Source organism: Armigeres subalbatus, chromosome 3 (assembly GCF_024139115.2).
Source record: "Armigeres subalbatus isolate Guangzhou_Male chromosome 3, GZ_Asu_2, whole genome shotgun sequence".
NCBI lineage: Eukaryota > Metazoa > Arthropoda > Insecta > Diptera > Culicidae > Armigeres > Armigeres subalbatus.
The window spans coordinates 289,973,259-289,988,869 of record NC_085141.1 but is presented as its reverse complement, the minus strand read 5'-3'; the positions used below and the strand labels follow the sequence as shown (position 1 = coordinate 289,988,869).

The 15,611-nt window shown below is 40.0% G+C and overlaps 1 protein-coding gene across 2 annotated transcripts in view; it reads right to left on the bottom strand.

The window, feature by feature from the left end:
* Window positions 1–15,611, bottom strand: part of LOC134224795 (lissencephaly-1 homolog) — a 271,084-nt gene that overhangs the window by 254,208 nt on the left and 1,265 nt on the right. Inside the window, exon 1 of one of the 2 annotated variants that reach the window (XM_062704377.1) lies at window positions 8–803. The exons of the other annotated variant lie outside the window; for it this stretch is intronic. The gene's annotated coding sequence lies outside the window, so the exon portion shown is untranslated. Of the gene's footprint in view, window positions 1–7; window positions 804–15,611 lie in introns of those variants that run through there. 2 annotated transcript variants of the gene reach the window in all.

Here is a 15,611-nt window from a genome sequence, read left to right as displayed (position 1 = left end):
TACGCACCGTATTCTGGAGAAGATTGGTCAATTTAAATATCCTTCTTCGGCTGCAGCGCCAGCCAGCTCGACTTGACCACGACCGAAATGTGTGGAACAACCCAACGGGAAAAAAAATCTAATCGATAATAGCGGCGATGATGATGGTGATGATGACGTTTGTGAAGTTTTTCTCCGGTCAGAATGGGCACCAACAGCAGCAGTAAACTCGCTGGAAACCGGTTTCCTCCAAGTTCACGTCTGTCTTGAACTTCTTTGGGGCGATTGACGGTCTATCACTTCTCTTCTCCACAATCACACATAACATACATTCGGCGTCAGTATTATTATTCTCCCGATTGCCTTCTTCCTTCTTCCACACGTTTCTTGAACAATTGAAAACCACAGCAATGGATTGTAATTTCATTAATTCCACTCCACTTTTTAGAGAGCCGTGTAGCTGCTCATGCACTGCGTATGTTGGCCTTTACCAATATCGGTTTTCTTCCTTTTTCGCTTCGTCAACCAACAATCAATCACGTTTCTGTTCACGAGATTCTCGCTCGGTTCAACACTACTCAGCTCAAAATGCGCGAAGCTCGAATGTCGCGTGTTGGCGTGTTGCGACGGTTTTGTGCTGGCCTATTTTGTACGATCCACTTGACACCCGGGGCGAAGGCTATTTCGCAAACGACGACGTTGGTCCGACACTTGCACTTGCACCCAAAAACAAACAAAAAATGCACCAATGCTACGACCCCCGGTCGACCTCTCTTGCTCCTCCGGTAATGAGCTCACCCCGCGGACCCGGTACTGTCGCTGACAAGACGGAAGGCACTCCACGGTACGTTCTACGCTCGGCAACGTGCGACTACGAAATGAACCCGAAGAAAGTTACACTCCACCGATTTCCATCCACCAGTCAGTCAGCCAAGTCAGTTGGTTTCGTCTCGGTGTGGTGAGGCAACAACGGCGGCGGTGGCCAGCATTCGGCGAACCCCAACCGGGGAGCATTTCATGTTGTACTTTTAGGGACCGGTAACAAACGGCTGCAGGCCGATGCAGAAGCAGTGAGCATCCAGCTCTTACTCTCTTTCTCGCGGTTCGGGAATGGAGTTGCTTCGTTTGTTGGGAGAAATAGGGTTGGCTGACTGAGCTGAGGTTTTCCGAGATTGATACCAATAGGGATTTTTGACACTAGCTTTATGACATATTCACACTAAAATAAGAAAAGCGAACGCGTGGTGCGTTATTTTCTATAATGATGACACACTTCTTGAACCACTTCTCTACCATTATTCGAGTTGCGAAAAAAATACAAATATTTACTGCAATGCCTAGATAGAATCGACTAGCTAAGTTTAATATTTGTTAAAAGAGATAAACGTGTGTTACTCACGATAATCGAAAATTTTCGAAAGATAATAGCATTTTTTTGTGTACGGCATATTACCTCCCTTTCCTCTTGTGTTGAAAATCATGAAAGTAAAGTACCGAAGCATGGCTCTTTTGTTTTTTTAACCTCGTGTTTTTTTAAAACAACTAACAAATAGAGAAGGTTTTGGACGTTCGTAGCGAATCAAAAATCAAACTCGTAGAAGAGAGCAGAGAGCCTATGCTTTAACAGTCATATCAGCCTTAACACCCACGAACCACTCTTACGATCAACAGCAGCATCAGTAGATTAATTCCCCGGTTGTTTACTTGGTGAGTGCTAAGGAGAAGATCTTTCAGTGTCCTCGCGGAAAGCATAATCGATAATCATTTGGCATTACCAAACCTGAGGTAGCGGGTTCGATATTCCTGGTCGGTCGTGTCGAGGGGATCTTTCGCATTGGATTTTCAAATACATATGCGTGCCTCGTAATGACTTGCAAACTTCGCAGCTATCAATGAAGCTATCGAAGGCCCAGGGACCATTCAACGAAATTTGAAAAGGATCTTAGAACAGTTTTGTTTTGTCATTTTTAACAGAACTTCAACGGATTGCGGGGCTACTGAGGTAACATTATAGGTTATTTTGTTGGAGATTCAGACTTTCGGAGATTTCGAAACATGACCAACTTGTCCAAAGACAATAAAATCATGAAGACTGACATGTGGCAAGCAATGATCGAAAATTACCATTTTGTTCAAAAGCCTACAATTCCAGAAAATTCCGAAACATGTCCAACTTGTACAAAACCACAAAAACAGATATACGATCTAGCTTTGTAAAATCATGAAGTATGAAAAGTCACTAGTGAAGTTTTACACCTAATATAAATGGCCATTCTTTTTGGAGGATCAGGATCCCAGAAGATTCAAAGACAGGTCCAACTTGTTCAAAATTCACTAAAATGAGTTCAATCAATCGAATTTTGCAAAATTATGAAGTTTGAGATGTCGCAAAAAAGGTTCTCTCAAAATCAAAATGATCAAAAATTACCTTTTTCCCTGGAATGTTCCAGAACATATTCAACTTAGTTGTCCAAAACTTAGTAAACGAATCAATCTTGTTTTGTAGAATCATGAAGTTTGAGATGTTGGAAGCAAGATTTTGAAACTGATTAAAAATGGTCATTTTCTTAGAAGGGAGGCACAGTTTCGAAAGATTCTGGAACATGTCCAACTTGTTCATAAAACCCTCAAAACTTGCTTCATTGGTCTTGTTTTGTAAAATCGTGAAGTTTGAGATGTCGCAAACGAGGCTTTATAAATGATCAAAAATAGCCATTTTCCTCGGAGGACACTATTCCGGAAGATTCCGGAACATGTTCAACTTCTTCAGTAACCCGCAAAACAAGCTCCATTGATCTTTTTTTTTGGCAAAATCATGAAGTTTGAGATGACGCAAGCGAGGATTCATAAATCATCAAAAATGGCCATTTTCCTCGGGGGCACCATTCCGGAAGATCCCGGAACACGTCCAACTGGTCCAGAAATCCTAAAAATGAGCTCCATTGATCTTGTTTTGCAAAATCATGAAGTTTGACATATCGCAAGCGAGGCTTCATAAATGATCGAAAATTGCCATTTTCCCCCGGGGCACCATCCCGGAAGATTCCGGAACATGTCCAATATGGTCCAGAAACCCTCAAAATGAGCTCCATTGGTCTTGTTTTGCAAATTCATAAAGTTTGAGATGTCACAAGTAACACTGATAAAAATCATAGCCTTCAAAAGTAAGATTTGTTTCCAATAACAAAACAAAACTAACGTCCTTAGATCTAGCATTGAATTTATTAAACTTTCACCTAAAACTAAATCCGCGCGAAACCCTAAAATCGTTATGTAAATCCGCGCCAAATCCGCAAAAATCACGTAGTCGTAACAACCCATCCTTTTCTTCCGGAGATTCCAAGAGTTCTGGAACCTGTTCGGTGACCACCCAGGGCTGATAGCGACCGAGGCCACTCAAAATAGTGACTTTAGTGACCAAAGCTGACGAAAAAAGGGACCAAATAGTGACATTGAGTTGCAGAAAAAGTGACCAAATAGTGACTTCCAATTTCAATCGCAAGTTCGATGAGACGAAATCAAGCGTTTTTGGGTCGAAGTAGAATATTTTTTTCGTAATTTGTGGCGGATAACACCTTTCACTTACCACTCTTTTCTCTTAGAACGAACTCAGAAGAGAAACGAAAATCGTACTCGCTAACTTTTATCTATCTACTACTAAGTCACTACTAAGTAAAATTCTTGCCCTCTCTTTTAACCCCACGGAAAATTTGAACAATATCAGTTAAAAGCAAGACAACTCAAAACTATGAGTAGTCCTTAAGCAAATCAAATTTCTACGCCAGTGGAAGTGAGCGAAATATGGTTACCACTCTTAAGGACACTCCTCACGGAATCAAAATTTGAAAGTACTCGCGTTTTTAAGGGCACATCACTCGATACGGAAGCAACGCACAACTGTCATTTTCATAATTTCAGATTGACTGCGTCGCAGCATACGTAATACAGTAATATCCCGATTTTATCACCCCCCTGGTGAATTTTGGGGTGATAAAACAGGGTATGTGACAAAATTGGAAAAAAAATATTTTCAGTTTTTTTTTATTCATTCCACAAATATGAATCATTTTATGCCTCGGAAAGGCCAAATTCGTGAACGGTACCCGTTATTTCTTGTCGAAATTGCCTACAGAATATTTCCCAGGTACTCAGAAATCGTTCGTAATAAACTACAGGCGGTGAAAGTTATTTCATGAAAATCAATGTTACTTTTGGTATTATTTACGAAAATAAAAAGAATGACAAAAATTTTTGGGGTGACAAAATCGGGTCGAAAACGTGACAAAATCGGGACGTGATAAAATCGGGTGGAAAACGTGATAAAATCGGGGGTAGACAAAATCGGGGGTAGACAAAATCGGGGAGTGACAAAATCGGGTCAACACTGTATTATAAGAATGACAGTACTTCGAAATTTGGATTCCGTGATGAGTGTCCTTAACAGCTGTTTTTCTTTCCTGAAAATTATTTCTCGGCGAAAATCTGCGTGAATGAGCATTCTCTTCTCGTGAGAATGAGTGGAAATTACGATCATTGGATTAGCTGAACACCTAGGTACTTAAGAAAGATGCACAGAACTCTACGATTTGTCATAGGTTCCACGGATGTTTTTGGAATTTTTAGTGAGACAGGAACAACAGTAGGATCGTTTTGGTAGAAAACGATACAAAAATTATGCAGATTCAACGAGCCTGGGATTGAACGCTCGACCTCCTGCTTGTAATGAGGACCATGCTCTCTGAACTTTTAAATATTTTTACTCCAAAATATGCAGATTTTCCGACTTGCTGTGCGTATTCATGAACGATTTTTGCTGTGGAATTCGACGTGTAATCTTCAAAATTAGGGAGATTTGATATTTTCTTGAATTTTTTAGACAAATTTTTATATGGATGCCTAATGAGGGATGAAGTCTCCTCAAATTGAGGAAACAACTCAAAATCCAAATATCCTGAAATCGTGGTGAATGATGGCATTTTTTTCAGTGAAGATCATTTAGCATATTAATGAATTTGTGCTGTGAAAAAATGATAGCATTTGGTCATTATTGGGAGAAGTTGTTTTGTTAATTTGTTAGTTGTTAATTTGTTGTTAATTTTGCGTGGCCATTAAAAAACATCTTCAGGAGGAACAAAACACAATAAATAATAGAGTAAATAAGGTTGTCAATTAAAAAAATAACTCGCCACATAACGATCATTTATCTAGAGGATCTATTATAAAAATACGCTATAACAATACTACTTTACTGCCCATGATCGCATATTTGTGACCAGGGCCGGATTTTGCCGGAAGGGGGCCCGGGGCCGACAGCTTGTGGGATCCCCTAAATGTACAAAAAAGGTTGGTTTGGGTACATAAGATTTGTGGGGGCCCGGGGCCACGGAACCCCCCCCCCCCCCTAAATCCGGCCCTGTTTTTGACATATGTATTTTGGTTGATTTTGTCAATCCTCCCCACAAACTCAATCATTTCCAGCTTACCACAGATAAGCAAGATAGTAAAGCCTATTTTACTGTTGTAGGATTAGATCCATTAAATTGAGTTTTGTGAACGATTCACAGGCTTTTTACAAAATGAACAAAAATGCGAGTGTTACAAACATGCGATCATGGGCAGTTTAGTTCTTGGTAAAACAGGGGAGAATCAAGTCTCCCAAGGAATCAAGTCTCCCCACCTTCCCCTACTCGAAACCAACAGGTCTCTTGCTTGCATAACTGTATATCAATTTATAAATTGTGAAGTAAAACACCTTCACCGCTACTGGTGAAATGCCAATAAGAGCAGCGAGTTAAATGGCTGGCAATGTTTCAGAGTGATCATTTTTCCAAGATCCGTAATTTCATTTCCACCATGAACAAAGCATCTTCCGATGGATACATAATGCTTTATAAAAAAATTTAGTCAATAGTTTCAAAATAGTTGAAAATAGTGACTTTTTGCGAGAAAAAGTGACTTTAGTGACTTGAAGTCGAAAAAAGAGACTTTTTAGTGACTAGCCCGAAAAAAGTGACCAGGCCTGCCACCTTTTTCACAACTGTTGACATTCTTGGCGATGTTTAAGGTGAAGGTGGGTTGAGTACCATAACAAGTATTGGTGCAATAAAACTGTCGTATACTGTAGTAATATTGGTGTCGTATTTATAAAAAAAACAAAGAATATAAGTAGGGTGGATCGAAAAATGACCCAGCTCCACCACACTCAATCGATTCCGTCCCATGCTCCAAGTGTCCTCCAAGATCCAATTTGAACAAAAACTTATTGAGCACAAGCCGGATCAAGTTTGTATGAAAGCTAATATGGGAAACTAAACCTTTCATTACCTCTACTCCAAACGCTAGCGAAAAGAGAACCCACATAGCTGTAGGAAAACCGCACCTTGGGAAAGATCTATTGATTACGTGTTTTTTTTCGGTCAAAAATAGCAGTTTTTATGAAGATTTCGCTTCAAAAAAATTGACTGATTTCAAACAGTGATGTTTAATTGGCATTCCATCAACATTTCGGGCTGCTCATGTGCGGAGAAGTGTGGATTTTTTCAATGCCCTTTGAGAAGAAGTGAAGTGATAAGATAAGCCCACCAAATCGCGAACGGATATTAAATTGGCACGAAACTGCTGATTTATGATATAACTCGAGCCGAAATGCATAGGACTCTTTGAAGAAATATGTTCATTATCACGGGAAGTAAATAAATATGCTGTGAGTAGGTTAGTAATTTAAATATCAAACTTTTGTTCGGTGCTGTTCGATGCATTCGAATGTTGGTGGGAGAGGAGTGCGGGAGGTGTGGTATTGACCCGTGGAAGATCCGGTGCCATATTGACTGCCATCGTGGTACTCTTCCAAATATGTTCTTAACATCTGTAAACATTGGCGTAAATAAGGGGGAACTAGGGAGGCTAAGCCCTCCCTAGAACAAAATTAGCCTCTCCTAGGATTTGAAAAGTAATTGGCAGTGAAATCAGTTTTCGACATATAGGATTTTGAATTACTGAAAAAGTTTGAAGACAAAAGAGTTGTCTACCATATTCATCCTATCATAACGAAATGAATGAAAGACCAATGGGCTAGAGATGTGCGATGTGCGACAATGTTTGTCGTCATTTTACTCAGCGGCGGCGACGGCTTTTTTCCGAATTTTCTCGGGAAAATTTTCCAGAAATTCTCCGATATGTCTTCAATAGTTCTCTGGAATTTTTGAGAAATACTCCCCGGAATTTCTAAGGAAGAGGACTCAAAGTGTCTTCAAAATGTCCATGAAAAAATCTTAATATTATTTTCTGCAAATTCTACGAAATTTAGTCGAGAAATTATTTAACATCTCTTCGGAACATTCTTTGCAATTACCTCGAAAAATTCTTTGTAAATCCCTTGGAATTTTTTCTAAGTTTTCTCGAAAAGTGAGCAGATGGGCCTATCTTCTTCTTCTTCTTCTTCTTCAATGGCTCTACATTTCAACTGGAACTTGGTTAGCATTTCCTCAGTTATTAATTGAAAGCTTTTCTATGCCCGCCATTGCATGAGTATGTATCTTGTGTGGCAATTACAATGGATACACTATGCCCAGGGAGTCGAGAATGTTTCCAACCCGGAAACATCCTAAACCGGACCGAGAATTGAACTCGCCATCTCCGGATTGGCAATCCTACGCCTTTGCTCGCAAGGCTACTGGAGACCGCCCAATACTGCTTGTTATTTGAAGCATCTTCAATCCACCAAACTTTATCTTACTTTTTGTTGAGATTGGATTTTTACGGGAATGTAAAATCTTTAGTATGAGAGTGGCGCCCAAATAAAATTTCGCCAAGGGCGCCGGGAATCCGCGCTACGGCTCTGTTTGGACATTATTCTACCGAATAGTAGCGAAACTGCAACAACACAAACAACCACCGAATGAAAAAGTACCTTCATGCCAACTTACTAAAGCAGATCATAATAACGTTGACGACGAAGTACAACGATCGTTCACTAATTGAAGCACGGCCTCAAACCAACTAGCGATTAGCGAATATCGGGATTTGACCCAATTAAAAACGCTCGTAAGAAACCCTAATTAGCTAATGTCTACTGTAAAAGATAAAGTATCAGCATCGAGCTCAACTACAGAAATGGGTTTCATCAAAGTGACTATTGTCCGTCGCGGTTATCGAAAACAACAGCGGACAAAAATTAATGAAATTCGGTTCCGTTATGCTTTATAGGGTAACCAACTTGATTTGGACCGCTACACATTTTGGACCCTCCTGGAGACATTTTTCTGATTTCTGAACTAAAAACAATGCCGCTGCTAATTCCCCCATTGGCTTCAGGAAATAAACATTGTTCAGCATCTATTTCACTGGTTTCCCGTGCAGAAAAGCGATATTTAGATGAAATTTCGAGGAAATTAGTTTGTTCAAGAAGGCGAGCGTTACAATGCATTACGCTTGAAAGTAAACATCACTGAAAATCTCAGAACGTACACAATAAGTTTTTGTCGAAATTGTGAATTTAAAACGCAGGAATCTTCTCATTGATGCATGCCAATGGAAAGATAAGACTTGGCTTCGACTCAATTGACCAGGGTAAATTAGAAATTCGACTTTGAAGAGACTAAATTGGGGGTGTCCAAAATGTGTACATTTGGGGTCCAAAATATGTTGCACTGTCCAAAACGAAGAATATTTTCATTTCAGAAAATGGCAAATTTCACTGATTTATCAATAACTGAAGCTCATTTCGAATTTCTATTTCATAAATAAGACTTTCATCTTTGAAATGGTGTCATTTCCGCCCATATCGAACCTGTATTTCAATAGATATAAGCATATATTGGGATCAGGGTTGTTAACGTTAATCAACGATTGACGCCGTTGACGTTAAATTTTTGCATAAATTAACGTCAACGGCGTTGCGTTGATTTGCAAGGTTGTTATCGTCAGCGTCAACGATTTGCGTTGAATCAATGCTATCGAATCACGTTATGTTGGCGTTGGTTTTAATTTACGTTGGTAAACAATACGTTTCTATGGATAATCCTTGTATCCATGGATAATGAAAAAAAAACACTACCCATGAGTATAAATAGTCGTAGAAGCAAGGAAAGCTTGTCATTGTCAGTATTTCCACGGACATTTTGTAGCTAATCTATTTTCAAGATTTCAAATGGCCGTGAACGAAGCTACAAGAATGCCATGGGATGGCTTCAATATATACTTCGATTTTGTACAGCGGAAGAGCACGAAAAATGTTGATTATTATTATTATTTAATCAGACTAAGGCCGAAGTGGCCTGTGCGGTATATAAGAGTCTTCTCCATTCGGCTCGGTCCATGGCTACACGTCGCCAACCACGCAGTCTACGGAGGGTCCGCAAGTCATCTTCCACCTGATCGATCCACCTTGCCCGCTGCGCACCTCGCCTTCTTGTGCCCGTCGGATCGTTGTCGAGAACCATTTTCACCGGGTTACTGTCCGACATTCTGGCTACGTGCCCGGCCCATCGCAGTCGTCCGATTTTCGCGGGGTGAACGATGGATGGTTCTCCCAACAGCTGATGATGAAAAATGTTGATGCTCGATGCAAATTGTGCGACCCAGAATATTGTGTGATAAAGTGTGCGTTCACATCTTCTTCGAATTTGAATCTTAAGGTGAGTTTCATTGAGCTGTAAACTAGGTTCTATAATTCATATATTTACTTCATCAGCGGAAGCAGCGGAAGAAAAAAAATCCGATGTTAGGAAAATGAACCGGAAGCGCCAGTCACTCAAGAAGATGTTGATGATGCCGTAGATGAATACATTATCAACGATGGACTTGCTTTCCGTACCGTAGAGTCACCTTTTTTCAGGAAACTAGTTCTGCTAGGACTACCTAAAGAAATAACCGTTAGTTGCCGCCAAACACTGATGCAGCGATTGGATGGCCGATTCCGAAGAATATTAGGTGGTTTGAAATCTCAGCTTGCAAATGCCAGCAATGTGGCAACGACGTCCGATTGCTGGACTAAATTCAGAAGAAGCTATCTTGGAATGACGGTGCACTGGATAGATGAAACTACGATGGAAAAGAAATCGTCTGCTTTAGCGCTTCGTAGAATTTACGGAAGACATACTGCCGAGACACTCGCTGAGGCCATCGATAAGGTACACCGCGACTTTTCCATAGCAGAAAAGATGAGACGATGTACCACAGATAGCGCAGCAAATCTCAGGAAAAAAGTCCTTTGAATGGTAAGTTTTAATTTGTTTTTATTCGTTTATATTATTTGATTGTTAAAGTGTCAGTAAACCTTTTAAATAGTTGGCCTTGCATATGAATGAATTAAAGAAATCAAATATTTTACAACTTCTCGAGGCAAAACATTTATGAGCCATTATATAATTCTATAATTATGATGCAACATTTATTATTATTTTTTGTTTGTTCTTGTTACAGATGAGATTGATTATGAGGACGACGAAACCGATTACTTGGAATCAGTAGATATCCATGAGTTATTGACGAATCCTTGAAGTATTCGAGAATGATGTGTTACTCCCACCTCACCAAAGGTGTGCCAGTCACATTCTGAATTTAGTGACGTCTCATGATGGGTTCAAGAACATAAGCGAGAAGAGCAGTCTATTGTCAAAAATGGAGGCAGCTGTTCAAAAGAAATTGAAAACTTGGTGGCGTCTACAGAATAAATCGTCTGCTGTAGCGGAGATAATAAATGCCGGAATAGGCGTATGCTTTATTACGCCTTGTAATACAAGGTGGAATTCGGAATATAAAGCAAGACAACAGGTTAGAATGCTTAGTTGTATGTCGAGATGCCTTTATTGATTTTTTTTCTCCAGATCTGTGAGCTGTACGACAAGAATGTTGAAAACGTTGAGAAAGTAATCGATCGAGCAGGACTTCCAAAGCTTCTTCCATCCGAGTTAACATATCTCCGGGAATATGTATGGGTAACACACCCAGTTGCATATGCCTTAGATTTACTCCAAAAAGAAAAGTACATGTTTTTGGGGTATCTTTAACCCACTCTGCATAGTCTTCTCCGTCAGCTAGAAGCTCGTCGGAAAATGAAAGGAAAGCCATTAAAGTACTGCGTTCCCTTATTGAATGAAATGATTCGATCAATAAATTCAGAGCGAAGATTTGGATGTATGATGACTGAAGAAGATCTTTTGGTAGCCATGGCTTAAATGTTCATTCATCTAAGGGTATCATACAGGACCTGCCTTTTGAAGCAGATGAAAGCAGTTGATGATGGCACTCATCCGTGTGTTCGTCATGCCACTGAGAACGTGCATTGCAAAAACTCCTTTCAAACATTTGAAGCTGAACGGTCAGGCGGATTTGAAGAACCAGATGAAGATTCGTTGTTTTTCGGGTTGAACCATTCCACGCTTTCAAGACATTCTGCAATTCCCGATGAAGAATCAGTAGAAGAGGAACTTGCACGATTTCTCTCTTCAAGTAGTCAGACGAGTATTGAAGACTGTTTCGGAGAGAAGAGCAAGAAACCATTCAAAAGATTAGGAAAGCTTTTCTTGTATTATAACACAGCTCTTCCTTCAAGCGCTAGTGTTGAAAGATTATTTTCTTTAGTTGGAAGCATTTTTAAAGCCGATAGAGCAAACTTGTCAGATGCCAATTTGGAGATACAAGCACTTATGTGTGCTAACAACAAATTGTAAAATAATGTCTTTGCAGTTACGTTTCATAGAATATTTCAACATATGTACATAATTATTAATTTTGCTATTAATTCGATCATTTGACTGAAATATATAACATTTACTAGTATAGTACTGCCGTAATCTGAAAATGTGACGTATACGCCATTTTCCAAAAATGGTGTTAACGAGTACTACTCATCGAGCTCATTAACAGAAAAATGGAAAACATGCATGTTGTAAAATGGCTTTTACGTCACTTTTCCAGATTACGGCAGAGTATACATTCAACGTAGATTTACTTAGACAGTAATGAAATTTTTCCCCCAACTTGTATGATTCAATTTTCGGTACATAACTAAAATATACAGAAAAAATCTTGTATTAAAAATTAGGCATGGGAATATAAAGAAAAAAATTGCTTGGGCAGCAATATCATCACGAATAATGTCGATAAATCATGCTAAGGTACACAATAGACAAACAAAATTTAGGATTTCGAAATTTGAATTCAACTGCAATCATTGACGTGGAAATAACGCAGCCGTTGACGTTAAATTAACGCATTGCGTTAACGTTGTCGTTAATAAACGTTTTGAAAAAATCAACGGAATATTCGTTAAAAGTTAGAATCAACGTCAACGGATTATCGAAACGGCGTTAATCGTTAATTAACGTTAACAACCTTGATTGGGATGCATTTCCTCTAGGGGTCCAAAATAGGACAGTTACCCTATCACTTGAGCCTGGTGAATTAAAACGCAACATAATATATACCGTCGTTCGGGGTGACATTGGGCCTGAGGGGCAACATTGGGCCAAAAACGAAAAAAAATTCAACTTCTAATATCTCAGAAACTGTTACGAATTTAGATGAAACGGTTCGAAAATATATTCAAAATATAAAACAAATTCCAAGGATTAATTGTGCTCGTACCATAATTCTTGGAATTTAAATGTAAAACTATTGATCGAAGGAACCCGTATTAAAATAGTATCAGTAATGCCCCACAAATCTATTACATAGCTAAATTTTAGATCGATGGATACGTGGTGATCATGTTACGATAATCTGTTTGTTGTTTTATCGAATTTTATGAATATTTATTTAGCGGTCTTGTTTTTTCGTAGCAACGAGCAATGCATGCTAAAAAGGGGTGAGATTGGGCCAAGCCTTTGGTTGATCTGCCATGCATAGTTGGTAAAAGCCGTAATGTAGGCAATTATTACAATGAACGATTGAATCGATGCATCGTCACCGCTGAACTTTATTGTATTTGGCCCAATGTCACCCCCTGTGAGGGGTTAGAATGGGCCAATTTTAAACAACATATAACATTGAAGAATTTCTCTCATTTATTATTTTTTCCCCGCACGGTGGTTAATTTATTGTTCAAGCTTGTACCTAACTAATTACAACTTGATTCCAATATTAACAACTAGAGCTTTGTAGCATTTACTTGGAGCATACCACATTTTGGCCCAATGACACACCCGTAGACGGTAATCCAAACATTTTCTTGGAAGACAACGACAAGAGAAAGACATACGAATGGGAATACTGCAGCGAAGGGGATGGATGGACAATTATTACAGCCCAACATCAGCAACTTTCAAAAATTGGTAGACAAGAAACATATATTCAAGATCAAGTCGTAAATCTATCGTAAATAACATCATATTGCCACCTTATCCAAAGAATCCGCTTTCTTATTTCCCAGTATCAAGCAATGATAAGGGTCCCAAGCCAAGGTGATTGTGTAAGACCGTTTTATTGAAGCACTCAAAGCTTTGCGTATCCTGTTTTGAAGTGGTCAGGAGGTAGGAAAGCAATTTTCTCGAGTGAATAGTGTATATATAGCTGCTAGCCCAGCTGTATACACGAAACTAGGTTCTTTGAGCCTCAAGCTAAGAAAAACACTAGGAAAACACCGAAACCAGTGTAGTCATCCATTTTTGCCCCGTTTGCGAAAAAGCTTCTCTCCTCGTTGGCTCCGCACGAAGGAATTCCGGTATTCCACGAACCTTCTGCTCCATGGACAGATAAAAAATTACAGTCTAACTCTGAGAGTAAAAGTCTTAGAAGGTAGCACGATTGGTGTACCCCGTTTACCTTCAGCGTAATATACCGTCAGGTCGCCATTCACCGTGGGGTTCAAAGTAATTTTCATTATGTTTACGAAAATATTGAAAAATACTTTATTTCAACATCAGCTCACAACTTGAAAGAGAGGACAATATTCGTACAGTCAAACCTCCATGAGTCGATGTTCTATGACTCGATATCGACTCATGGAAGCAAATTATTCCATACTAAAAAATATTTTCTGGGTTACTGTGATGGTCCCTCCAAAGAGCTTTCCAAGGATTTTCTATTCTACATCTCGATAATTCTATGAGTCGATGGTCCCTTCAATATCGACTCATGGAGGTTTGACTGTATACCATCTGTAAGTTTTCGATTTTCGATCAAATTGTTTTTTTACGCAGTTGGAATTCATTAAATTCTCGGTTAACCTGAACTTTCTTACTTGATACTTGATGGGCTACAGCTCTTCGATGAACCTACGCCGAATGGAGTATCCTTCTCCACTGGACTCGATCCTGGGCCAATCGCTTCCAGTCGCCCTGAACATTGAGCGTCCTAAGGTCCTCTTCAACTGCAAAAAGCCATCGTGTACGCGGCCTTCCACGGAGCCTGCGGCCTCTTCCGGGTTCTCTACTAAATATTATCTTCGCTTGACGTTCTTCCAGCATACGAACAACGTGACCAGCCCACCGTAGTCTGCCGTGTTGTATAAGCTTAATAATATCCAGCCCTTTATACATCTGGTACAATTCGTGATTCATGCGACGCCACCAGATACCGTTCTCCTGTTTACCGCCGAGTATTGTCCGCAGCACCTTACGATCAAACACCCCGAGAGCTCTCCGATCAGCCTCCTTTAACGTTCATGCCTCATGGCCGTATAAAGCCACCGGAAGAATCAGAGTAGTATACAGCGCGAGTTTTGTTTTCGTTTGCAGACTACGGGACTTAAGCTGGTAACGAAGTGCGTAATAAGCTCTATTTGCAGCTGCAATACGCCTTTTCACCTCGCGGGTAACATCATTATCGCACGTCACTAATGTTCCAAGATACACAAATTCTTCTACCACTTCAAATTTTTCACCATCCAGCCAGCACCATTTCGCTACCACCACCACTAATGAACCCACGTTGATTGCCAGCGACCATGTACTTCGTTTTGCTGGTATTGATCGTGAGTCCAATCCTCGCTGTCTCCTTCTTAAAAGGCACAAAAGCCTCTTCCACGGTACGGCGATCAATTCTGATAATATCGATATCGTCCGCAAATCCCAGAAGCATATGCGATTTTGTGATAATGGTACCGCTTCTTTGCACACCAGCTCTCCTAATCGCTCCCTCGAGCGCTATATTGAACAGTAGATTCGAGAGTGCATCACCCTGCTTTAATCCATCTAAGGTAACAAATGACGTCGATATTTCATCCGCAACCCTTAAGGGTCAAACACAATGGATACGTTTGCGTGCGTTTTGACACGTATCCATTGTGTTTGGCCCATTACACTTGATTTCGATCCGTTCAACGTTATACGAATCAGCAGTATCAGTTTCGCCGGAAAACCATGTTCAAGCATAATTTGCCATAATTCATTCCGTTTCACTGAATCGTACGCCGCCTTGAAATCAATAAACAGATGATGTGTCTGCGAGTTGTACTCCCGGAATTTATCAAGGATTTGTCTCAGGGTAAACATTTGATCCGTCGTTGATCGGCCCTCACGAAAACCTGCTTGGTATTCGCCGACGAAGGACTCTTCAAGCGGTCTCAATCTGTTGAACAGAATACGGGACATAATTTTGTACGCCGAATTAAGGAGGGTTATTCCTCGGTAATTGGCGCACTCCAGTCTGTGTCCTTTCTTAAAGAGAGGGCAAATGAGGCCGTCCAACCA